Genomic DNA, 27918 nt, shown 5'->3' on the forward strand with positions numbered 1-27918 from the left:
TAATTTATCTCCTATCTCTATATGTGCCAATTATTAGTTAAAACTTAGACCTATTTAATTTGATTGAAAATCACATATGCTCCTCAGTATCAACCTCAAATCCTTGACTTGCTACAAGCTGGGTTGAATCTTTCAAATCCCTTCATGTCCTATTCTGGTAGCAGAATTGGTTCCGTACCTTTAAAAGAGACAGCTACATGACATAGAATAATACCATGAGTATAACCCTACGGGTAGAACACAAGTTTGGATTTATTGATAATGTGATACCTCAACATAATGTCCCTTTCGAGTATTAGATGCAATGGAGGTGCTGCAATTCTTCTTTTAGCATGCTTTTAAGGATTTGCAACACACGTAAAGTTTGGAAAGATCTGGAAGATTCATGCACAAGAAGCACCATATCTTAAGTGATCTTAAATCTAAAATTCAATTTGAACACTCGCTTAAGATTACTAATTCATAGATCAATTTTCTAGATGATGTTGATGAAGTTTCATTTCCAATTGATGGGCGCATGATTTGAAATATGCAGAATTCTGCTTCAAAATGGTAGGAAGAGCTGAAGCCATACTGACCTTTTTTCCCTTAAATGGATTCCCTAGCTCTAGAATTACCATTTTTCACCACCAATAAGCAAGTCTTCTTTAGTCTAATGAAGCTATAAATGTACAGGTGACTGCTTAACAAAACCTATAACCTTGTCTTCTAAGAAGAAGAATGTTAACAAGCCCGCATGCAACTAAAAATTAAAGCTTGAAGATCATCATTTTCCAAAATGAATCTAATCAAGAAAATTTTATCTGGATCAAGAAGGATATAACATGTGTTCGGTTGATGAGATATGCGCATTTATAGAAACCAATATAAATCACCATGATCACTTCAAAGTTAAACCTTCCTTAATTGCTTCACTCAACAAAGAGATTTGATTCACGTATCCTCATATCATGCCCCCTTTTATAATTGTGATAATTTGGAAGCTATATACTGATAGGGAAAAAGCTCCGAAATCCGCATGCTTCTACTTTAATTCCATGGAGCCACTGATAATAATACCGTCCTGCTTGCTCGCTCGCATGCTGCAAAATATGACATCAATGAAACCATGCCAAAGCTCCAACGACCAATTTAACTTCTTTCATATGCTTGACCATATAACATGCAACGTAATGCATTTCCATTTCTAATATATTTAAGAGCATAGTGAATTCAAAATATAAATAGAGTATCATTTTGAAGAACTAGTATCTGACATGGTTTGCTGCCATCCAATTCCACATTCACCAGTGCGCAGCGCTAGCAGCACAAAGCAAGTCAAAATTTAAAAAGAAAAGCAATGTTTCCACGGGCTCCAATATTCTTGAAAGGAAAGGCCACATTTTCTAATTTGCTTGTATAAAATAGCCGATCAATGAGGGCCTGGTATCTATTCCAAACCAACCTGAAAGCGATGGCTCCATTGTGCCAAGTTTTTACATCAAAGGATAGCTCGGAGCTCTCCCGAAATGATGCAAGTTGGCAAGAGCTTCGCCTAGGTGTTGGCAGATGGACGCTCCACGTATCAGGAAATGAGATGTTTTCCAAGCATGTTTGCTGTTGGATGTGATATTGAACCTACAATGGACACGTGTTGGCTGTTAGATGTGGCAAGAAAAATAATAAAGGGAATGGTCATATCGAGAAAAAACATGGCTCATTAATTAATGCATTATACTGGTTTATTAATACTGAAGGAGCACTAAAGAGAGGAAAACACCAGATTGGAGTAGAGGAGAAAATTGTAGAAAAGAGAAAAAAAAAATTTCCAAGAAAACATTGTGTCGATTTCACTGGCGTCTGGAGGAGAAAAAACATAGAAGAGACAAAAATTTCGAAGAGATGGGCCATATGGAACAAGAAGGGGAGGCAGTAACACACAAGGCTATGCCATGCCGGTCATAATCACCTCACCACAAAGGAATGGGAAGGCAGCAGCACATGCTGCCGTACTCCATTTCTGAAAGGGTTGGAGTAGAGGAGAAAATTAGAGAAAAGAGAAAAAAATCTAAGAAAAAATTGTGTCGATTTCACATACGTCTGGAGCAGAGGAGAAAAAACATAGAAGAGACAAATTTCAAAGAGATGGGTCATATGGAACAAGAAGTGGGAGGTAGCAGCATGCAAGGCGATGCCATATCGATCATAGTCACCTCACGGCAAAGGAATAGGAAGGCAGCGGCACACGCTGCCGTACTCCATTATATCTTCATACTTAGAAACTTTTGCTTGCGGAGGTTTTACGGAAGGCATCCATCCAATTCCACCTTCACCGACGCGCAACGCTATCCACACAAAGTAATATATGAGTCAAAATTAAAAAAGAAAAGCAATGGTTCCATGGGCTCCAATATTCTTGTAAAGCAAGACTAGCTTTTGACATAAAATTGCCCTTCAATGAGTGCCTAGTATCCATTCCAAACCAGCATGAAAGTGATGGCCTTGTGGTGCAAAGCTGGATGCATGCTAGTATGATTCCCCAAATCTCCTTTAATCTTATATTTTGTTAGGGTTATGAGATGGAGGATAGATGTGATTTGAAAGATAAATAGCCTCTATCTACTATTTGGTGTAAAGAAGTTTGAGAAAGAATGGATAAAAGAGAGGGATTGCCTTTCTATCCTGACCCATCAATTTACATTTTTCTAAATTGAGAGGACGAAAGAAAGAATGGATGGAGTATGTGAGCTGTAGATTCTGTATTGACAAAATTATCTCTCAATTTTTTGAAAAAACTATAATACTTCTTCGATTTTTCATTCATTTTGTTTATATATGTTTCCATTTTATTTATAGTTAAATCCTATACAATTAAATTTTAATACATAATTTTCATAATTATAAATAAATAATCATAATTATATTTTATTTTCTATTTAGATTTATTAATTTTAGTAAACTATTTATATAAAATTATTCAACTCTTTAAATTAAATTATTAATTAATTATTTATTTATATTAATATATAAATAAATTATTTCATATATATTTAACTTATAAAATTATTAATTTAATTTAATAATTTAAAATTAAATATTTATGTAATTATAAATTATAAACACTATAAATTTATACATTATTCTACTTCTTTAATATAAATAATTTAATAAAAATATCACATAAATATCATTCATCTTTCCTTTCATTCCTCCTATGTCAATTAAAAAAACAATCATTTTTATCTATTTTTTATTTTTTATTCAATATATAAAAAATAAATAAAAATATCTATGCATTCTCTCTCATCTAATCTTCTTTTTTTTATCATTATTATTTTTTTTTAATCTATCTTTCATGGTAGAGCAATTATAAAGAAAGAAGGCTCAACTCTGCACTTTGGTGGCATGCGTTTGTTCATCGCTCCAACAAGTTGCCGGTTCCAAACTGGGACCGGTCCAATTTTTGTCCCCAATTCATGGTGGCCCTGCATAAAGCCGTAGAGGCCATCCAACCGGCAGCAGAATGGGGCCCACTCTCCACGTCTTCATATCAAACTTATTCAATTTTTAGATGGCAATGGGTACGGACCGAGGCCAGGGGGCAAAGATGGTGTTACCGCGAACAAGGACCGGCTCGATTCCCTCTCGGCCGCGCATTGCGCGGTCCCGTCCAATCGAACACCCGGGGCGATGCCCCGGGTCCCACTGAAAGCATATCAGGTGGCGCCACGTAATCTGAGGTCAAATCAACAGGTCGCAATAATCCAGGTGTCGGCCTCTCCAATTCGGCCACACCATGCGAGCGATCTCTCCTCGCAGCGGCAGCCAATCCCCTCTCGACAGCTGCCCCGGTCCTCCGTTTTCCTCCACCAATAACTGAATTCTCTTCTCCTCTAAATTTCTAATGCGAGATAGTGGAGAGATAATTAAAGACGGAGACTTCGAGATCGCTGACTGCTTCTGGGCATTGGCCTTTCTGCGATGTTGTCTCATCTAATGCTCTACCATACTTGATTGCAAGAAAAAGGAAAGAGGGAGGGGGTCAGATCTGACGATCTCTCTTTCTCTCTCTCTGGGTTGAGCTCGGATGGGAAAGAGTGAGAGGTCAAAGAACTGGTCCTCCCTCTCTTTTCTTCCAAAATGGAAAGATTTGGAATTATATTGTTGAGGGTTGATTTTGAGAAGAAACTAGAAAGATTGGTGGTAAATTTTCTCAGACTTTGGCTGGCTTGGGCTGACAGAAGAGAGTGAGCACACGCCGGCGATGGCAGCATGAGGAGATGCTGTTCCCGTTGCGTGCTCACTTCTCTTTCTGTCAGCTTCCCTTGCCAACTCTATTTATTGTTAAGCTTCTCTTTTTTCTTTTTTTTTCCTCCATGGATTATAATGGAAAGAATGTTAGAATAAAAAGAGAGAGAGGAGGACGCCACGCGCGGTGGCAGGGCCTCATCTTCTTCTTGTCTCGGGTCTATCATCGTCTTTATTGCTGCTACCTTTCTTTTCTTTTGTTTTGCCCTTCTCGCCATCTGTCTGTCAGCTTTGTCCGGGACGTCTCATCTCATCGGGCCAGGCGGAGATGGAGGGTTTGCCGAGGAGGAAGGTGATGTAATTCTGTACAGTATCCCATTGGTGGATTTTTCTTTCAAAATTCTTATTATCTCTCTTTTATTCATTTTTGGCAAATCTCTTTTTGTTACAGAAAAATTGGGGGAAAGAATAAAAGAAAGAGGGGAAACTGAGGCGGTGGAGCACGGAAGCGTGCCTTTTGAGAAAAGCTCATCCACTTCCCCCCACCCCCCCCCTCTCTCTCTCCTCCTCGTTGGGGGGCGATGGGAGGCGATGGTACACCTCTGCCGACTGTGCGGATTTAACGGAAATCACTGTGGAGCAGTACCCTCGCTACTCCACTTCCTCCTCCCCACTCCCTCTCCGCCACCCCCCACCGCCCGCCTCCCCCCCACCCCCAAACCTCCTTGTTCTTTCTTCTGTTTTTGGCCAGGACTGGAGCCATCGGATTGGAATCGGGAACGGAATCGAGTCATGCAAAAGATTTCAGCAAGCCATGAACATCTTTGGCCGAACGATTTATAACTCATGCAATTGTGAGTTTGAGTTTTTCTTCTTCTCTACTTTGCTTGGTTCTCTTACTTCCTAGATTTGGTATTTTTTTTTCCATTCTGGGTTACCAGTTTTGAACGCGCATTGGGGAAGAGCCGCCACTTGCTTTGCTGAAGGGGTACAGAAAGTTGGTGGCTTGTACTACGCCCTCAACTAAAAAAAATAAAAAAAAAAAAAAACAAGAAAAAAAAGTTTGGAGCCTTTCTTGGGTTGGTTCCCAGATCTGGGATTCATCACAGGTTCTTTTCCCCTCACCTGAACCTGTCCTTTCTTGATTTGGTGCTGGCATATTGGTGCAGTACCTCATCCCATGAACCCGTATGCTTGCTTTCTACACTCGGAATAGAATTTGGACCGCAAAAATCATATGGTTTACGCTTGGGTTTTCATCATTTTATGGGGCCATTCTTTCTCCACCCCATATTCCTCTCTTCTTAATTTATTTCGAACGTTACCAAAAGAAAGAAGAAGAAAAAGAGAAAAAAAAAAAGGTTACCAATTGAAGAGCTTCTTTTGTGTGTGCCTGCTGTTGTTTTATGTGCCCACAAAGGCTCTGCAAGCTGGCTCCATTTAGTGCCCACTCTCTTGTGGTCCGCTCATTATGTCGTTTTGGTTTGCAGATGAAGGGAATGATTCAGTGGAAGACCTGGAAAAGAGGGGACCATTTTCAAAGATGGTGGATGGTTCGGTGATGTAACCTTCGGGTTCCGTAGAGGTAAGGAAACTCCTTCCCTCTTCCATAGAAGTAGCTTTCCTTCCTGTTTCTTTTGACAAAAATTTCATTTTACCATCCACATCCGCTCTTTTTGTTGCAAGTAGGAAAAAAAAAATTACAATATGTTATAAAGATTTTTCCTCCATAACTGGTGGGCATAGATATTGGGGTTAGTATAGCATTAGGCTAGGCAGCTTTTGAAGCTATAGAAGACGAGCAGATCTTATGGAAGTTCACTTAGGGGCGACCATGTGTACCGTAACTTCAAACACGAAGCGTTATTGTAATAGGAGAGTTCCCATTGACAAGTGGAGGTGTTACAGCGTATAGGTTTGGTAGCTCATATGCATAAAACCCAGTGGGTAAACGGCTTTGAAGTATTGTCTTTAAAGAAAAAGAACTCTATGACTACATCGAGTGGCGGAAAATATAAGTATTAAATTAATATTTGCAACCAATGTGATGGAGGTTTATAGCATTGGTGTTGCATTTTGGATCTTTATCTTGTTTGCGGTGCACAGACGGTGGCTTCAAGTTTGCAAAAAAGGATTTGAGGATTTTAGTCTTGAATCTTGGGAGCACTGAGGACGGGTTCCAATTAATAGACTTATCATGGTCGCCACTTGGGTATCGCTTTGGTCTTTGACCTTAAGTTTATCTTGGGAATACCATACGGTATTAGCAAAGTAAAGGTAGAGGTCAAGGTGACAACTTGTCTTTTGTGGAGTAGCTGTTTCAATGCTTAAAACGTTCATCTTGCTGTTTCCTATGGACATGATCATACTTTTTGAACACGCTCCCAAAATAAATGAAAAAAATAATGTTCAACTATCTGTCTGATTCAAATGATAATATTCAAATGTAGGGACCAGGCCAGTTTTGAATACACCATAATCAAGATTTTCCTTCAATTGAACCCCTTTGTGGCTGGAAACGGGACAACAGGATGTCTGAACTCTGAAGCATATTTAATCTTTGGTTCACGGGCATGATCCTTTTGGCTCGTTCAGCTTTGGTATATGGTTGATCTTGTCGGCTTTTAACAAAAGTGGGAGATGTAATCAATAACTTATGCATTTCAGTGATACGTGGCTGGAAAGTATATGAGAATGCAGGCGGTGATTATCTTGTTCAAAGAGCCTCCTTTGCCCTGGGTCTACCTCCTGTTCTTATATTGTTTGATAGAACGTTTCTTTAATAAAAGTTGGTGAGCATCCCTTTTTTTTTTTTTGAAAGAAAAAAGGAGAATAGAGGTGATATTTTGCATATCCTAACTTCGAAACACATTGAAAGACACAGAGCTCTTTTCTTGGTCAACAATGACCCAGATTTACAGGGAATTTATAGGAAGATCGAACACCAGTTTACGAATGAGAAGATTTATATCTAAATAAGTTTCATGTTCAAAGCAAATTAAATGTCCACTGCTGCTCGTGGAAGGAGTTTATAGAATGAGTTCCAAGCCAGGATGTGTCGCATAAAGAATAACTTTGATACTTGAGGTCAGTTGCATGCATTGATAATTTGGTTTTCTTTTCTTTAAGTGGCTTTTCTTAGGTAGGAGTTAAAGTATAGGGAATTCGATAATAGGGATGGTGTGCAGCCATGCACCTTGTTTTGCAATGTTGGAACCAAGACACTTTGGATTTCTATCGTGGAAAAAATATCAAAGTAGAGCCTTGTTTGTTACTGCTATATTAACCAATTCATCTTGCATGCAAGAGCAATCTCCATCATTCGGTTGGACATGTTATAGGGAATTACCGCCTTACAATGTAGGAGATATCTTACAAACAAATTTTATGGTCTTTAGAGGCATCTTAAAATTTAATGGGGAATTTAGTACCCCTAGTGTGCTTTCGGACGTTGATGGTATTCATTAATACTAATTCCCTCACTATGTAAGTGATTGTTGATGCATCACTGGAGGTTCAAAGTGTGAAGAGGTTGGAAAGCCTTATGTTTTTGACTATGAATATGTCACATCCTTTGTCTTATTATGAACCATTCTGAATCTACCATTTATGCTTCTGTAGAACAAGATCTCAACCTCTGTTACGTGCAATAGGAAGGAACTCCATACACAAACAAGTTGAGTGATTGAGGTGGAGATTTTGAGATTTTGTGGGAAATTATCTGATGATGCCCAATGACAACAAATATATTATTAATAAAACTACTCTTCATCGTTTGGTAGTGAGTCATGGGACTCCATTTTAGGGAAAAATGTTGAATCAACATGCTCTTTTTGAGAAAGGGTGGGCTGACAACAGTTGATACGGAATCCCTTCTACCCCAAAACCAAAAGTTGGATTAAAGCTTCATCTACAACCAACCTTCTTTCTTTTTTTATATGTTTATTTTCATTTTATTGTCTTCTCTTAATGAGTGAATAAGTGCTGTATAATGACTCATTCCCATATAGATATTGTAAATATATCTATTTTTTCTTCTTCTATATCTCTCCTCCAGCTCAGCATATGTTAGGAAAGCTATTTCCATCTTTTCTTTTATAGCATTATTTAAATTCTTCTGAGAAACTACAGTCTTAAATCTCTCACACCCACGACATATCCTTGGTTTTATCTTACCTTGTTTGCGCTATCTATTTAGATTTAGCTCCTTTCAACCTGAAAGATTAACCATGGACCATTTTTATCTGCTCTTGTTCTCCTTGCGGATCATCATATACTTCAATTTTATGCACTAAGAAATTGGTTTCCCTTGTAAATGACCTAGAAATGTTAAGGAAATTTTGAGAATGTAAGATCCTTTAATTTTCCACTTTGACTTCTAAAATTAGGATATTGGGATTTGATCAGTCAAGCATCAGTTGAACCTTTGTTAGCATATTTCTGTCTGAAAAGCTTTATAAACTTAACATGCTTTGCTCTCTGCTACCAAGAAAAATTTGAAGAACAATATATTTATGTGTGTCGAACGAAAGGGAAAAGGGAACAACGGGGAAGAGGGAAAAATTATAAAATGGGGTCTTCAGCCATAAACCAGGTCAAATGCCTTTCTCTTGCTTTTATTGACTAGGTGTTCTATAAAAGTCCCCATTCTTTGGGGCCAGCCACTTATCTTTGTCAAGCTGCAGCCACTTTATAGACTCAAATACTTTATTTTATGTAACTAGTGAAACTATAACCTCTTTACTTTTGGTTTGGTTCATGATGAAGTGGCAAATCTGTTTCATTCTCCTTGTTCTCTAGTGAGAAAGGTTTTCTTGGAAAACCAAATGCTTTTATCATCATAATGTGGACTTCTCTTTGGCCACGTTCATAACTAAAGAAGTGAATTTGACTACACTAGCACGCATAATGTGTTATTCATTTGGCTTTTTCTGTGCTTGGTCTAGAATTTTGCCTGCACATGTCACATAGTACTACCCAAAAGAATGTGCGGTGTCCCATGGTTGACCTTTATTCAAATGATCATCACCTGGTCAGCATTAGAAAACCCCTAAATTTGAAGATGCCTACGTCTTCATTATGGTATACGTTGTCAGGAGATCTCTTCACTTATTGATGGTTATTGTCAGGTGTATGGTATCACAATATCAATAAATTTTGCTTATTGTTTTTAGAAGTTGACTCATGAAACCCACTGTAAATGATATGTCATCTCTTAAATTGTATTTAGCCACAATTGCATGCATTGTGGGTAATGCCTTGTGCAATTTTTTTGTTGTTTTTCTGATCTTGATTTAGAAAGAAACCTCATTTTCATAGATAACCACGGTGTCCTCATAATGCACCATGTCCCAAGGTGCTCTATGAGGATTCGTGTGGGTGTGTGTTTAGTCCCATATTGGTTATTGGTTGGGAAGATCTTGGATGTTTATCCAGGATTTATAATTTCAAATAATACCTTCCGAGCAGCCTTTTTGGATGGGGTATTTAGTTGTTATAAATAGTATCAAAGCGAACCTAGCTCATAACCTATGTGGACTAAGGAACACTACAGCATTGGCCTATTCGGGTTAACAATGAGCTGATTATAGTGTTTATAATTGGATTTGAATAGATTTGGATCTTTTGCTTGGTGAGAATGTCAAGGTGTAAACAAGGGAGTACATGAGGATCCATCCCATATTGATTATTCACTTAGAAGATCTTAGGTACTTAAGAACTCAAATAACATCTTCTGATTAGTCTTTTTAGATGAGATCCGGGGTTATTACTTTCTCCCATTGAAATTATGATCAAGCTCATTTGCATTAGAAAACCTCTTAATTTGAAAATGTCCATGTCCTCACTATTGGTATATCTTGTCTAAGCTTGCTCCAAATATTAGAAAATCTGTTTTCCACCAATATTCCTCTTTGTAGTCAATTCTTAAAACACTTGGTGGGAAAGAACATTCTTTCACTTTAAGGATAATGCAAATCTTAGGGAATTTATAACATGCTATGAGTAGGACAACAATAGAAAAGGAGGTGAATAAAACATAACAACTTGGGTTTCGAGTCTAGCAGGTTGGGTTAGATTGAAGTGAAGCCTTAATGCAACCCATTCTCTATATCTTCAACCCTAACCCAACCCAACCTGTTTTTCATTGGGATATCTCTAGCGCAACCCAACCCAAAAGGGTTGAGTTGGGTTAGCCAAGTTGGGTCAAGTTAGTAGATTTGTGTTAATATGGCACTAAATATGGTTAATAAAGAAAATCTAAGATAGCAAAAAGATTAGGAACATTTTTATGGAATCATTGTTTTTTGAATTGAGGCCTCAATCATTTATAAGATTGGGGAAACAATTGTGTATGCAATTCATGTTGGTTGGGATCTTGTTCATGCGTAGTGATACAATTATATAAGTTAATGAGATTATGGGGGTGTTTGATTCGCAACCAGAATCAGAATAGGAATAGAAATCGGAATGGCTTGGAATCGGAATGGTCAAATCTCCCGAAGCATTTGGTTCGTGTTCGGAATCGGAATCGAAATTGGAATGAAAAATTGAATCCATAGAGGAGAGTGGGGATTGAGTTCGATATAGATTGAGCCATTCCCATTCCACTCCGGAATCGAAATCAGAATGGGACTCCTCCCAATCAAACGATTGGAATGAGAGTCACCCATTCCGATTTTGATTCCAGACCCCCACTCCCCCCAACCAAACACCCCCTATATACATTGTTAAATTAAACATATAATTGAATATGAGAATTTTATTTGAAAAATATATGTGTATTTATTTATTAGGTGGGGCTGGTTGGGTTCATGTTAGCCTAACCCAAGTTGCACCCCCAGCTCTCTTCTCCTCTCTCATCTCCCATATCTCCTTTTTCTTGATGCAATTTAGCTTTGAATTGGGTTTTAATTGCATTGTTTTTCTCTATAGTTTATTTGTTGTTTTATTGTCTTCTTTTAGCTAAGCTAGCAATTGGACATGCATAATACATCTTGAAGAAAAAAATAAATATAGAACTTTAAATGATTTTGTATAAAATTTATAAAGAGAATCGTAGGAGACCTCTTGTAGTTTATTATCCTTCTTAAAAAGAAGGATTAGAATCAGTTAAGTTCTGGACAGAGGGTGCTAGAAACTAGCCTATAAAATGGGGATAAGAATCCAATTACATTTTCTTCCCTTTTCTAATAGGTTAGATCTCTTTTTGGTTTTCCCTCTCCAAAAAAAGTAGAATTATTTAAATAAAAATTAGTTATGAATTTTTAGAAAGTTGAATACCAATATACTATGCGTTAAGGTTGTGTTAGAGATATCCCATTGCAACTTGGCCACAACTATAAAAGCTCTCCTCCATGCTCAATAAAACATAGCATGTAAAATCATATTATTTACATGCTTTCATTTCCATTCATGATGGCTGCACCTGCCCACCCACTAATTCACCCATTATTGCATCCACTAATTTACCTACATTCAACTAATATTTTAAAAGGCAGCTGCACCACGTGGACAGTCAAAGGATTGAATAGCACTTCTATCATGTGGGCTACATATGCAGGCAAATATGTGATTGATTTTTTTAAATATTTACAATACATATAGTACATGATATATAAAGGTGGTAGCAATTTTTTATAAGTAATCAAAATTTTAATAACAATATCATTTATTAGTTAGCACTTACTATTTAGTACTCAATTTAGATATCTACATTATTAATATACACATACATGGTACCCACATCGGATCTAACCATTAGCCGGAACTTGCTTTAATTGCATAGGTCCATACAAGAGTGGCTGCTTATGCAATCTTATAGTGTTGAAAGGGCCATGGATGTAGTCACCAGATGATACATAGATCTTATATATAACCACACAATATTAATCCTACTATATATGTATCTATAAAGTGCTAAGCAACCCCTTTTTTAGGCCTTATATGGATATTATAAATACTAGGCATACATCGTTATGCAATGTGGTCAAAGGATTATACACATAGATGCCAAGGTCTGCTAAACTATATTGAACTAGCTAGCTCAAGGCATATTGAACTAGACCTATTGGTTACAGCATAGTTCTTTATGTTGGTTCGAAATGGAGGGAGAGGCAAAAGCAAAGGGAGGAAAAGAGTGAGAGAGGAAAGGGAGAGAGAGGGGAGAGAAAGAGAGAGAGGCTGAGAGAGAGAGGGAGAGGGAGAGAGGGCTCAGAAGTCCTTGTCAATGTCAAGATCTTGATTTAGAAATATTGGCTAATATTTTGACAAACATACTAGTCGATGTAATAAGAGTTGATGTTATTCATATACCATATGGTGAATGTTTGATATTGGCAAAAACCAAGATCCTAGTTGAGATCCAAATCTTGATACCCTATTTTGTGTCCCCCCTCGCAACACTAACCCTTTTACTTAGCAATTCATGATGGTGAATGCCGTACCATATTGGTCCATGCTAGCTATCTTGTATTGTATGTTAAGATATCAATGATATCAATGTTATTATGCCCTTCTATACATAGATGGTATCACATCTTATATCTTTTATGATGGCACCAATTATTATATACTACGTCAATCCATTACCATTTTGTATGAATGGGGAATAAAACCAAAATTTCAAACCTTGCTTCTGCTTACCAATCACATTTAAGGCATCCTAACTATTTCTTAGTAGGAACCCTAAAAGCCCATTGTTTTCTATAAATCCTATCCATTTTGGTGTGACACTAACATAATCCTTGGGATGTTACTATTTTAGAACTTGTCCTACTTTGCTTTTCCTTCCCTTTTGTCACTTTCTATTATTAGGTAGCACATAACTGGGTCTATTATTTATTCAATTGAGATCGCAATCTTTGTCATCTTCTTTCAGTGAGCTCTTGTTTTGACCACCTATGGCACCATCCTAGACCACCTATTACCTGGAGTTGTACCATGAGATCATATTCCCATCCACCCGTAAAGACTAGTTCCAAGGTTTGCAATCTCAGTAAGTATTGCCTATTCGAGGCATGCCTTACTGATTCGGTAGAATTCTGATATATCCCTCATATTGTGTCGGTACCAATTTGCACTGTATCCACATTTGGTGTGAGGTGTACCAGTTGGGCACTAGTATGGAGTCTGATATCGAGTATGGTTGATGATACTATCATATCTTCTATGTAATAATTTTACTCATACTATGCTTCCTGCTCAATGTCATAGTTTTCCAATGATTGCCGTGTACCATTGCATTTTCAAGATTTCATATCATGACTTCCACTCTTATGTGGCTTCTGGTTTTGTTTCATAGCATTCCTTAATTATCATTAGTCAAAGACGATGAAAGACCATTAGGATTTCTACTATGAGGATCTAGTTGCTCTTCACTATATGCCCTTCACTTAATAAAAGTCCCTTTTCTTGTAAGTCTTGAAAATTATGACTCACTTAGATGATTTAGCCAAGTATAGTGTAAATTTGATTGGAGACTCATGAAGTTGCTTGTGTATGGAGCCAATTAAGCAAAGCCCCCATTGCTCTAATTGCCGAGGAGACCATCATGCAACTATTAACCATGAATGCATTTCTCCACAAAGGACCCTTTTGTCAACTTGACATGAAAAACTACCTTTCTTAAGAAAATCTTCATGAGGAGGTCCATATGCTTTGCCTCCTTAGAATTTGACATTGTCCCTTACATGTTTTTTTTTTCTTGTAGGGTTACTTTGGTTTGAATTGGATAGTCCTTTCAGAAGGTTTGGTTCAAAGTCAGCATGATCATGCCATGTTTTCCACTTATTCTCAAAAGCCAAGAAAGCTCGTTGTGACTTTTATAATATTTGTACATATTAACACCAAATCAGTGATTATGCTTCAGCAAATTGTGTTTTTGAATGATGGTTATTTGGGCATGCTAATAATGTATATATGCTTGATCTAAACAACGAATGTAAATCAATGCGAAGATAGTGCAACTTAGAAAATGTTGAAATCTAGCAACTATAAAATTCCAAACCGAGAAAATTGTGTTGAAATTTTGCCCTCCAATTCTTGCTTTGGCCAAAAGATGAGTTTCTATTTTAATTTGTCAACCATTAGGTCATAATGGATTGAGGTCTAAGCATTTTGGGCTGCCCAAGTATCTAGCCAAAACATTGAATTTAAATGACTATAGTGCTAATTATGATTTTTCATGTTGTACTGTTAAGATACTTGATAAGGACAATTTACAAATTTAGGTGAGTTGAAAGCTAGTTTAAAATTTTTGATGTATATGCATTGGTTCTTTGCAGAATAAGAAGCTTTCTTTGATTGAGTTGTCAATGGCATCTGAGTGAACTATATCCAAGTTGTGAAAATGTAGCAAAAGAGGACAACTTCCAAACTAGTTGGAGATAAAATCATTTAAATGGAAGATTCAGTTCCTAGAAAACTAGTAAATTTCAATGCTCATTTCAACTTTTGTGCCATTGCAATGAAAATGCTTTTGAATGTACTTGACAATTGTTTGAACAAAAGAAGGCTAACCATTTTGAGTCTAAAGATGAGTATGTTAGTCATAAATTTTGAGTTTGCTAGTCCAATAGATGACTAATCTCATGCTTTCGACTATGGAAGAATTATACCAATTAGCCACACAACTATAGAGGTCCAAATAGCTAGTTAATTCCAAAGACATAGTACATGTATTAGCTTTTCAAAATAAGCAATCAAGGTTGCAAATCAGGTGTAAGATGGAAGCATCAAAGATTGGAGAAAAAAAAATATTGATGTAGGATAATTTTAGGGATTATCTACAATAGGTCTAGGTTAAATTAGGACTACAAACACTTGCTATATAGAATTTGAATTTAGGGCAATGGATGTTCAAGAAGAATCTTCTTAAGGGCTCCTTGCACATGGAATGATTAGCTGGATCAGAACTTGGGATTTTTTAGATCTAAATTGAACAATCCAATATAAACCTAAAACCAAACTTGATCAAACAATGTGCATTGAGATCTTCATAGGTGATGATGTTATCCATTCAAAGCAGAGATAAACAAAAGAATGTGATTACGAGAGAGAAGAGAGGAATAAGTAGGAGGAAATAAAGAAAAGAGATTACAAATTAGGGCAGTGTTTGGATACCCAAATTTTATTTTTAGAATAGGAATAAGAATTTCTGGAGAATAGCTATTCACCCATATTATTCTAGATTTCTGTTTGGTTGGAAATTTGATATTCCACTTTTATTTCAATGCAATGAATATAGTGTTATTCCAACTGATATTTGGTTGATATGGGAATAAGCCTCTATTCCATTAGGAATAGAGGATGAATTTTTCAAAAAATTCAAGAATGCCCTTGGCCAAGTTTAGTATATAGAGAGTTACTTTTTTGGCTAAGTATTGTGAGAAGCATATAGTTGTTGGATCATCTCCATTACCAAGTCTTGATGCATCAAGTCTGAAAAAAAGGTGTAGAAGACCGATGAATCTCCTGGCATTTGTTAAACAAAATTGAACATGTAAAATAGGTGAGACAACTTGTAGAAAATAAGAGCATGTACGTAAATTAAGAGTAAAGAATAAAAATCAAAAATAAATATAAATATGAACTTTCAAGAGGCTGTAAGCTCAAAAATATTTTATAGCATTACATTGGACTATCGAGACATATAATGGTCATGCCTTCAAGTAATACATCTAGTAGGCTAAATGTTGCTTTTTCATCGTTGCAAACACATCTATAATAGGCAGCATGTATATGGTAGACATCATCGATGTTATGCAATATCGGCCTTGGCACTTTACATTAGGCAATATTAGTATAAGGCAACTGGTGCTTTGGAAAAGCTCTATAACCGAAGACAGCAACCACAAGATGAGGTAGCATTAAACATATTAAGGATGAAAGCAATCCAAATACAATATAAAGCAATCTAAACATAGCATAGAAGGATCTGCCAATAAGTTAAATTCAAATATATCATCAGACTGCCAAAAAGTTAAATCCGAATATATCATTATAGATTACTTTGAGTAAAAGCCTGTAAAGAGGGTGTCCAATATTACAAGGCACATAGTACATGTTAAAGATGTCAAGCCATAAGCCCAAGAAGAAAACCCTACAATAAAGGCAAGTACAACCAGAAGGAGACATACTTGCAGAGAGATCGAGAGGGTGTGAGGCAAGTGTAGCGGCGATCGGTGACTATAAAATCCAAATTGAATGGAGGATACCGGAGCAGATGGAGGGGAGGAGGTCTATGCCATCGAGAAGGTGAGAGGGTGTGAGCAGTGGCCACGGTGTAAAGACGAAGAGATAAAAAGAGGAGGATAGATAGGGTTTCACCCCCCCCCCCTCTTTACTTTTTTGCTAATGACACTGAATATCCCTAGGGGGGTTGGGAATAACATGATCTAGAATTATCAATTCTATGGTCCACTATGAAATTGGTATTCTACAATTAGGAAAGGTTGATCAGAATTACTAAACCAAGATGGCCCACCATTATTTTTTTGCCTGTTTGGGGGAATAAGGTGGAATAAGCCCTTATTCCACTCGAAATTACCCAACCAAACACTACTTAGGAGAATAATGGATTGAGGAGTTGAGAGAGGCAAATATGGGTAATGTCATTTTATATAGGCCTATATTTATAGACATTGAAATAATGAAAAAATTTACTTTCTGCCCAATAAAGGACTCTTTTGACTTATTTATTATGACCCTAGGAGAAGGGGGCCGGAGGGAGGTTGCACATGGCCAAAAAATATTCTACATAGAATAACTCAATTAACTTCATAAAAGGTCTTGTATGAATTGTTCGCGGTAAAGCTTCTATAAAAAAATTATTAGTTGTTTAGTATTTATATTTGAAAAGTATTTTGAAACTTTAACATGTGTTAGGCAGCTAAACTTTTGGTATGACAAAATGACAAAAAAAAGCATCCATCATATTGTACAATAGAAAATAATACAATATAATATTATATATTTTTCATAGTATAATATTATTATAATTTAATATAATATTTTTTGTAATATAATGTAATATTATATTATGATCATATAATGTAATATAATATAATATAGTATAGTATATTATATTATACCTGGAGTATAATAATATAAGATGATGTGATATGATATAATATAACATGTTATGTTTATACTCTAATAATATGGTATAATATGATATAATATGTAATTATGAGATTTATTCATGGATATTTTGGTCAACATAAAAATTTTATTAAGGCCAAGAAAGCTTTGGACATCTTTACAAAGCACTTTTGGGGAGAAGATCTCCTAAGTAGACCTTTCTAGTTTTCTGCCAAAAGCCAAAATGGCTTCTAGATTTTTTTATCAAATGGTACTATCCTATCTTTTTTTTTTTTTTTTGAGGGCCAGAAAGTGATTTTTGGCTTTCCAAAAGCTCTGCCAAATAGAGCCAAAGTCATTACTTAGGCCATAATTATTGACTTTGTAATAGTGAAAAAGTTTGCTTGCTTGCCTAACAAAGGACTTGTCAACTTATCCATTATGACCCCAGGACTCTTCATGTGGATTGACTCCACAAGACTCCTAATCGATCTAAAATTTTGTTACATCCAGACTTTGTAAATAACAATCAAAAATTAAATATTAACAACCTCCTTAGTTATCAGACCAAGATATAACTAAACTAGGACTCTTACACACGTCTTGCTTCAAATGGGACTTTAAAACCAACTCTAAAAATCACCAAGAAAATATTCAGAAATAATAAAATATTTTTGTCCTCAAACAATTGATAAGAATCATTTGTTGGTGTTATTTTGTTGTATTAAGCAGTAGATGTCTTTAATTTGTCATAGATTTCTTTTTTACTTGATTGAAAATCAAGATTTGATATCAACCATGGTCTCTTTTAATAGTATCCATCAAGTTTTTTTTTATTTTTTATGAAAGGGGACATCGGGTGTAGCATCGTCCACCTAAATCACCCAAATTTTATTAAAGAATAAAAGATACAAGAATAAGCTATTACAACAAGGATAGATGAAAAAGAAGAGGAAAAGGTTTTGAATCTAAAAAATTCCCACTAAGAGAACCAACGAATAGAATACGCAATGTACACTTTCAATCTTTAACAGAAAACAGATAAGCATGGGAAAGTTAGAGTGTTGCCAAGGTGGTTGCATCAAATGTCCAATCAGAATATGCTCCAAAAGTCTGTCAAGGCTATAAAGAAAGTCCTTTATTTTCTCCCACACCTTGCCAGATCTTATAAGTTCTCTCCTATTGCAAAGAATGAACCAATTGTTGAAGTAATTGTCCTTTGGTACTAATAGAAGAAGAAGAAGAGTTATTGTGAAGGAAAATTCTTGAATTTCTTTTATTCCATAGGGACCAGGTCATGACAGCAATTAGCATTAACATGGCTGGCTACGTATCCTTATGAAAGATTGATTGGGCTGCCAGGCTAAGCAGAGATGAAGTAAGGAGTCCAAAGGAGCTTTCATTATACACAGATCAGATTATCACTGCAATTAGCACTATGATTGCTAGCTGGATATCCTCATGGAAAAGATTTGTCTTTCAAGCTAAAGCAAGGAGTCTGAAGGAGGGGGCATGCCTAGTTGAGAGCAAACAACGTTACAAACAGAGAGCACAAATGGGCATGGAATAAAGATATGCTTCTCAGATTTAATTGAATCATCACAAAAGGTATAGCCCCCTAAGCTTCTGCTCAGCTTTTTAGAGAGTTCTCTCTGGTACAGAGTCTAGTCATGAAGATGAGCTACAAAAAACATATGATTTTAGGTTGAGCTCTAATTTTCAACAAAGAAAAAGCAATGCCTTGTTATATCCCTCCAGAGTTTTAGAATTTATAACAAGAAGTAGTAGACAAGATTCCTTTGTTGTTCAGCAGTCACGAAAACTTATCAAGTTCCAAAGTAAGCTAAACATTTGCAAGCAGAGGTATTAGGAGGTTGAGTTTCAGGCCGAGCAACAAGCAAGAGAGTTTTTGTGCATTTAAGATTTCAACTATTTGATCTAGGCTAATTGAAGGCAACATGAGTAGATTTTGCTCTACAAAAATGGAATGAGTTAAGAAAAATGACCTTAAGTAGAGAAATCATGATCTAACAATCATTCCATATCCAAACCATAAAGGATGTATTTCATTCTATTTCAAAAGCAATTCAAGCAAGAGATGCACACTACTAAACAATTTCTTTTTGGTTTTCAACAAGGGGAAACTTTGATATTCTTGAAGTATAAGGAATAAAGGAGCGTTCTCCAAAGACTTGGCTCCTTATTGAGAAGTCTCCAACCCCACTTAAAAAGTAGTGATTGATTAAATTCTTTAAGATCTTTTATTTCTAGAACTCCATCTTTAGCAAGACATACCTTGCTACAACTCATCTTACAAGCACGGCCTATGACATTATTGGAACCCTTCCAATGAAAGGATTTTTTAAGTTTGTCAATTCTTTCAATAACCCATTTAGGAAGTTTAAAGTGGGAGATAAAATAGGTAGGCAAAAAATGGAGGACTATTAGATATATGCCCTAGAAGTCAGATTGACTGACACATATATGAAACGATATTTTTTTTACTTACCAACTTGATCTTATTACGTCCGATAACAAACATGCATGAACCATTTCTTGAAGTATGTGTCCAGATAGTCCAAAGTCTCGATAGTTAGCTCTAAGTCTTTCAGTCAAAAAATAATGTCGATGAAGACGTATAGGTGCACTATTACGTGGTGGGGATTGCAAATTTTCATAAAATTTTCATTTTTCACTCAATGATGGAACTTCGCTTTTTTTTTTTTTTGAAGATCGATGAATCAAATGATATTTCTGTTTCAATTTCTACTGCTTCTCCCTCTGAATCAAACTTTTTCTTTCCATAATATTCAGTTCCTATTATTATTAATTATTATTATCAATAATACAGTTCAGATTCTGGGTGTAAAAATATAAGAAGGCAAATCCTCCCTCTCCATTGAAACAAATGAGATTGTTGCTGATACAGTATATAAAACAAAACTAAATTAATCAAAATTTTCTGATGTAGAGGCAATCAAGAAAGCCGCATAAGTGAATATATAACCTATGGAAAAGTAGGCTAATCCAACCAATCTTGCTTGCACAATGGAAAGAGCCACTAGCTTATCTCTCAATCAAATTAAATTAGCCAAAGGTGTGCGTTCATGAGCCCATGCTAAAGTTTCAATCAATTTCTGTCAGTATCTACATCAGAAAATTAAGAACATAAATCCAATAGCCCAAACAAAATGTCCAAATAAGAACATCCACGCCTATACTGATAAACTATTCATACCAAAAGGGTTATACCTATTGATAAGTTGTGAAGAGTTTAACCGTAGATAATCTCTTAACCATCTCATCAAATAAGTGGAAGATTCATTAAATTGTGAAACGTTACCCTGCTATAATGTGATGTGTTTCCAATGCCAATAAAAAGTAACACATCCAATGGTATTTAACATATAGAAAATTTTCAAATAAAATACATCCTAAGCTGAAATATCACAAGTACCCCCACGTCTTAGGCCGTCGCAAGGAAAACTATAACTGAAATCTTTTTTATCCAGTATTAATTTAGAACCACGTGCATCTAAAGCACCTTTTACTAAAATCAATGTTGTAGTATGCAAACCTAGAGCAATAGCATGATGAACCAAGAAATCTTCAGGACCTATTGTTAAGAAGAGCGAATTACTATTTCTCATTAACAGCATTCAACCAGCCAGATAACCATATGCTTTGACCAGCATTGAATGCTGGACCATTTGTTGAAGATAAGAGGACATCGAACCCATATGAAGTCTTACCATGAGCGGATTGTATCCATTGGGCAAATAAGGGTTCGATCAAGATTTATTTTTTCGCAGTACCAAAAGCGAGCATGACGTTGTTATGAACATAAAAGCCCAAGGTATGGAACCCGAGAAACAGACTGGTCCAACTTAAATGAGATTTGATAGCTTCTTTGTGGTCTAACATTCTTCCAAATACATTATCCTCATTCTATTCCGAATTGTAATCTCTAATGAAGAATATAGCTCCATGAGCAAAGGCTCCTGTCATAATGAACCCTACGATGTATTGGTGATGAGTATATAAGACAGCTTGAGTAGTAAAGTCTAGTACTGTGAATGGATAAGTAGGTAAAGAGTATGTGTTGAGCTACTAAGGAAGTAATAACCCTTAAACAGGTTAGAGCAAGGCTTAATTGAAAATGAATCAAATTATTGATTGTCATAAAGATCCTTATGCCCACATCCTAATCGACCCCCAGAGGAGTATGTGTTTCTAAAAGATTTTTGATACTATGTCCAATTTTGAAGTTAGTTCTATACATATGACCAGCAATGAGAAAAATAAATGCAATAGCTAAATGATGATGAGCAATATCGATCAACCATAAACTTTGCATTTGTAGATGGAATCCCCCAAGAAGGGATAGAATGGTAGTTCCGGCTCCTTGTAAAGTACCAAATAAATGATTACTCGAATCAGGATTTTGAGCATAAAGATTCCATTGACCCGTAAAAAGTAGTCCCAACCCTTAAGGATACGGTAATACATTTAAGAAATTATTTCATCTGGCGTACTCTCCCCTAGATCCGAGAATAGCGATATGAACTAAATGTCCTACCTAAGTCAAGGAACTTACTCTAAAAAGTCCTGACAAATGATGATTGAGACGAGATTTGGCATTTTTGAACCACGAAATACTTGATTTTTATTTAGGTTGTAGATGTAACCAACCCGCTATAAAGGATATAGCAGAAAGAAATAATAAAAAAAGAGCTCCTGTATAAAGATCCTCATTGGTACGCAATCCGATTGTATACCACCAATGATAAACATCGAAATAAGCGATATTCATTGGACCGATAGCACCCCCTCGAGTAAAGGCTTCTACAGCTGGTTGACCAAAATGAGGATCCTAAATTGCATAAGCAATAGGTCTTACATGTAAGGGGTCCTGTATCCATGACTCAAAATTTTCTTGCCAAGCTACATGAAACAGATTTTCAGATGTCTACAGAAAGATTATTGCTAACTGTCCAAAATGAGAAGCAAAAATATTCTGATAATGACGTTCCTCAGTAATATCATCATGACTCTCGAAGTCATGTGCGGTAGCAATACCAAACCAAATACGATGAGTAATGGGGTCCTGAGTTAAGTTGAGGCTAAACCTGAAAAATCTTAATGCCATAATGCCTTTCAAATCTTCCTAGCCATTATCCTACTGTAATAATTCTTGCTAAGAAGAATGTCCATATTGTAGCAATTCCATCCAGAAGATAATGGGTTACTCCTACAGCATGTACTTGTACAATGCTCAAGGCTCTAGACTAAGTAGCAGGAGCAATTTTTAATTTGTTATGAGCCTAAACGATGGATTCAATGAGTTCTTGCCAATAACCATGGCCACTGAATAGAAACATTAAATTAAAAGCTCAAATAAAATGGGCACCTAAGAAAAAAAGACCATATGCGGATAATGAAGAACCATAAGATTGAATTACTTGAGATGCTTGTGCTCATAAGAAATCTCGGAGCCACCCATTAATAGTAATGGAACTCTGTGCAAAATTTTCTCCTGTGATATGAGTTACCACCTCTTGATCACTTATAGTACCCCAAACATCTGACTGTATTTTTCAACTGAAATGAAAAATGACTATCGAAATTGTATTATACATCCAGAATAGACCTAAGAAGACATGATCCTAGACAGATACTTGACACGTCCTCCCTCTTCTAGGTCCATCATAAGGAAAACGAAAACTAAGATTTGCTTTATCGGGTATCAAACGAGAACTGTGAGCAAATAGAACATCTTTAAATAGTATCAATACAGTCATATGGATTGTAAATGCATGAATGTGATGGATCCAAAAATCTGTGGTTCCTAATGGAATAGGTAACAAAGCTACTTTGCCGTCAACTGCTACTAACTCACCCCCTGCCCCCCAAGTTAAGCTGGTACTTGTTGTTGCACCAGGAGCTGTTATCCCAGGTGTTAAAGCATAAATGTTTTGTACCCATTAAGAAAAGATGGGTTGTAATTGTATAGCAGTATCTGAAACCATATCTTGGGACCATCCTAAAGTGCTCATGGTATCATTATGAATATACAAGCCAAAATTGTGAAAATCTAGAAATATACATGCCCAGTTAAGATGTGATATGATTGCATCACGGTGCCTAAGGACACGATCTAATAGATCGTTGTATCGAGTAGTTGGATCATAGCCTCTTACCATAAAAATGATTGCATGTATAGCAGCACCAACTATGAGAAATCCACCGATCCATGTGTGATGTGTGAACAACAAAAGTTATGTACCATAATCAATAGCTAGGTATTGATAGGGGGGCATGGAATACATATGGTGAGCTACAACAATGATTAAAAAAATCTAACATAGCTAGGTTTAGAGATAATTGAGCATGCCATGACGTTGTTAGGATTTCATTAGGCCCTTATGGCCCTGGCCTATAAATGGACCTTTATGAGCCTTTAAAATATCTTTAAGGCCATGACTGATGCCCAAGTTGGTCCTATACATATGACCAACGATCAAGAAAAGAATAGCAATAGCTAAATGATGGTGTGCAATATCGCTCAACCATAGGCCATCTGTTATTGGATCTAATCCTCTGCAAAAACTCAAGAATTATGCGTATTTTGATCAATTCAAGGTAAAAGGGGGGTTGCTCCCTCGGCAAAACTGGGATAAAGTTGAGCCAAAAGGTTCCGATTCAAGATAAATTCATGAGGAAGTGGTATCTCTTTAGGATCAACTCCAGCATTGAGAAATTTCTTAATCGGTAAAGATACATGGATTTGGTGTCCCGCTCAAGGGAGAGACCCAAGTCCTATAAACTCCACTAAGTGGTAATTCAACATAGATCCTACATCTTGGAACCAAACTAATTTTGGGGTAGCTTTGTGATAATGGAACCAACCGGCAACAAGCATTAACGATGCAAAGACCAATACATCAATTATGGTACAATAGAGTTGTAATTCACTAGTTATTCCAGATGCTCGCCAAATTTGAAAACAATAGGAGATTATTTGGATTTCTCGAAAACCCCCACCCACATCACCATTCAATATTTCTTGACCTACTATTGGCCAAACTACTTGGGCACTGGGTCCAATATGAGTAGGATCACTTAGCCATGCTTCATAATTGAAAAAATGGGCACCATGGAAGTACATGCCACTCAACCTAAGAAAGATAATGGAGGGTTGACCAAAATGAGCACTAAATACAGTTTGTGAGATCTCCTCTAAATCACTAGTATGACTATTGAAATTGTGAGTATCAGCATGTAGGTTCCAAATTCAAGTGATAGTATCAGGGCCCTTAGCTATTGTTCTTGAGAAATGGTCGGATTTGGTCCATTCCTCGAAAGATATTTTTATAGGATCCCTATCTACAACAATTTTCACTTCTGGTTCTGACGAACGAATAATCATTAAGTGTTCCTCTTTCTGGACAACATATACAAAGAAATCTGCCAACAGTCAAATTTTTAGTGAACCTCTGAAAGATAGATATTTTATTTATGATTAGTCCTTTTCTTTCCTATCCCCCATCTATCCATTTTATTTTATTTAGTTATTCACTAGAGCAATCATGATATTGAAGTCAATCTGAGGTAAGTTATTCGGATCTATTATGACATAATGATTAGGTACCCCACAGACCCTTTTTTATCTTGGAAAATCCTTTACCGGTGTGATAAAAAAACTAATTTTTGTGCAACCTAATGTATTTTTTATATCTGAATGTATAAGTGTCCATATGGATCTACTTCTATGGAACGTAATATCTCATTACTTTAATTTCAAATCACAAGATAATTCATTAGAATAGAATTAATAAGATCCATTCTGATGATATCTATAGTCATTCGAAAGTATCTTTTATTAACTTTATTTAGTTCTATTCTATACTGTATCCATATTATTTATCCCTATGAGATACCATACTAAAATATTCTATTTTAGAAGGAAGGGATATAATGAAATTCTTGATTGGATCTTCTCATAGGAACAATCTATTTTATTTGATTGATAGATCTAACATCCAATTTTAATGAATTAAACAAAAGAGCAGTCTTATTCGAATTCGAAACACCTCGTGATCTTCAACCAATTATGTGCTTCAATATAATTACCTAGAGTAAGTGCTATAGCTTATTTCCAATACTCAGCAGCTTGATCGGATAAAGCCTCCGCAATTTCAGAATCACCCTGTAGAATGGCTGTTCTCCCCAATCGGAATAGGTGGTTCCTTTCCTTAGAATCGTACTTGAGAGTCTCCTACCTCATACGGCTCAGTAATCGATTCATTTTGTGTTCCATCTTAATCTATCCTATGCTAACTGAATTAGATTTCTCATGAAATCTATCCCATTTTTTCTTGGGTTAACAAAAATAAAAGAAGTAAATTACATTAAGTTTCAAACTCTTATTTTGATCAATAATTAGTTTTATCTTTTTTTCCACCTTTAGACGAATGAAACATAGATATTCTCCTATATCGTTAGAATTTTTTGAAAGGTAACTATCTCGGTTTCATATATGAAATTCATATAGAATCTTTGAAAAAGATTTTTTTCCTCCATAAGAAAAAAAAAGAACTTACTAACTTTTATTCCATATCATAATATAAGTAAGCAGTTCTTAACTGTATCGACCCAATAGCTCGCTAATTGATCTTTACGGTGCTTTCTCTATCAATTCGATCCTTTATCCATAGAATATATAGGCTGTATCTATTTCTTCCTATTTTGGTTCTCGTGAAGTCTCTTTCCTTACTACAGCTGATCAAAACCGTTACTTTGAACGATGCGTATGTAGAAAGCCCATTTTTTTCTAGTATTTACTAGTTGTTTTGATCTTTTTTTTTTTTATAGTGAAGATAGTCGCACGTAATGACAGATCACGGCCATATTATTAAAAGCTTGTAGTAAAAATGGATTTCATTCTAGTGCCTGGAAATAATATTCCAAAGCTTTTGTATACTCTCTGTTGCTTGTGTGTATAAGGTCTATGTTATAGAGTATATAACTTCGATCATAGGGATCAATTTTTGATCACGTAGCTTCATAATAATTCTGTAAAGCTTCCGCATAATTTTTTTTGGATTGAGCCAACATCCGTTATGGTCATTCATTCTATTCAAAGAATCTCCATTCCAGAACCGTACGTGAGATTTTCATCAAATACGACTTTCCCCTTCTGTGCATAGTACTAAGGGGAATAATCCATGGAATCAAAATTTCACTATTCTCATTATGAACTGATAGGAGCTGGTATTTTTACAAAAAATCTCTAGCCAGCCTTCCCGCAAGAGGTTTTTTTAACACCAATCATATTAGTGCTAAATGGAAATGGTAACTCCAACAATTTTTTTGTCCTCAACGCCTCCTATTTTCAGAAATTAGTCACTTCAACAATCTTTGATGGTTATACGAGTATTCAAAGTACGATTGAGATGAATATTTGTTATCCCAACCATTCTTGTTAGTCTCGATACCAATAAGAAAAAAGAAAATTTATAACAAAATTTTCATATTGTTGATTCCTTGGTGTAGTGCTTCTTTCCCTATGCTACCTATTGGGACTAGTGGAATAGGATTGATCTACAATATAGAATCCATAGGTGTAACCTTTCGCTCAATACTTAAATTAACAATTGAAGCATCTGACGCTGCATCAATCGAGGATACACGATAGAAGGAATTGTTCTATCTTCAAACTCACCTTCACCAAGCATAGGTTTATTTCAATAATTTAGTTCTTTCTATTCCGAATCACATATCTTTCTCATAATACTGAAGTCTAAAAAAAAAAAGAATCAAATTGCATCATCTCTGTAATAGGTAAATATCTTTTTTTCTCCTGAAGTTGTCAGAATTATTCGTAATAGAATATTGGCTATAATTGAAGATGTCTTATCAATAAAATTTACATTTATCCAAGATCTATGCATAATTAGTAATCCTTTCTATAATCTATAATTAGAATTCTTTTTATTATCCTTCGGGGAAAATGATCCCACAAACAAAAAAATTATACAATATGAAATAATATAAAACAGACTAATTCTAAAAATGTGAACCTTCCGCTCAAATTGTCCCATTTTGTTTGGACAAGGAAAGATATAAAATATTTGAATCAGATTGAATTTCATTACAATTTCGTAGTATACCAATGAATGGAACTATTACTATTTCATCTAAGTTGAATAACCAAGGACTTTCTTTTACTATAGATTTTGATAACTTGAGAAGTTTTAATTTGGTTATGATCCAAAGAGGAAAAAAATAATTATCTCATGATAAAATAGAATAGAGTAACCATCCATTTTGTTTACATGACATGTATACGTCATGCCATACAATAGAAATAAAAATCCATGGGATGATTCATGAATTTGTAATAGATCCATGGGATAGCTGATGAGAGAAGTTGGTATTGAGAAATAGAAAAATTTGAAAGGAATTATTCTTATGGATTCATATTGACAATGGTGCATTGAAGAAATATAATTCGATCGTAGATAAATAGATCCGTTTATCTCCACCCCATATTAGTTTTTTCCAATCTTAGATTGATTGATCTAAAAATAGTTTAGATTTTTTCTTTAA

General features: G+C 35.6%; 2 long non-coding RNA genes across 14 annotated transcripts in view; one reads left to right on the top strand and one right to left on the bottom strand.

Annotated features, from left to right (window-relative positions):
- Positions 1–898: 898 nt before the first annotated feature.
- Positions 899–2325, bottom strand: LOC140854749 (uncharacterized). Its single transcript, XR_012137911.1, has 3 exons — positions 2078–2325; positions 1445–1617; positions 899–1082 (listed from the first exon to the last, which is right to left on the bottom strand). It is a non-coding gene; the product is annotated as an uncharacterized lncRNA (long non-coding RNA).
- Positions 2326–3883: 1558 nt separating this feature from the next.
- LOC105038145 (uncharacterized) overlaps positions 3884–27918 on the top strand; it is a 62629-nt gene continuing 38594 nt past the window's right edge. For 4 of the 13 annotated variants that reach the window (XR_012140851.1, XR_012140856.1, XR_012140852.1 and 1 more), the window contains exons 1-3: positions 3889–4579; positions 4679–5081; positions 5718–5812. This is a non-coding gene — a long non-coding RNA (uncharacterized lncRNA). Of the gene's footprint in view, positions 4580–4678; positions 5082–5717; positions 5813–18594; positions 18916–27918 lie in introns of all 13 variants that reach the window. The other 9 variants (XR_012140857.1, XR_012140861.1, XR_012140859.1 and 6 more) reach the window with 6 other exon arrangements.

The sequence above is a fragment of the Elaeis guineensis genome, chromosome 1, assembly GCF_000442705.2.
Source record: "Elaeis guineensis isolate ETL-2024a chromosome 1, EG11, whole genome shotgun sequence".
Lineage (NCBI taxonomy): Eukaryota > Viridiplantae > Streptophyta > Magnoliopsida > Arecales > Arecaceae > Elaeis > Elaeis guineensis.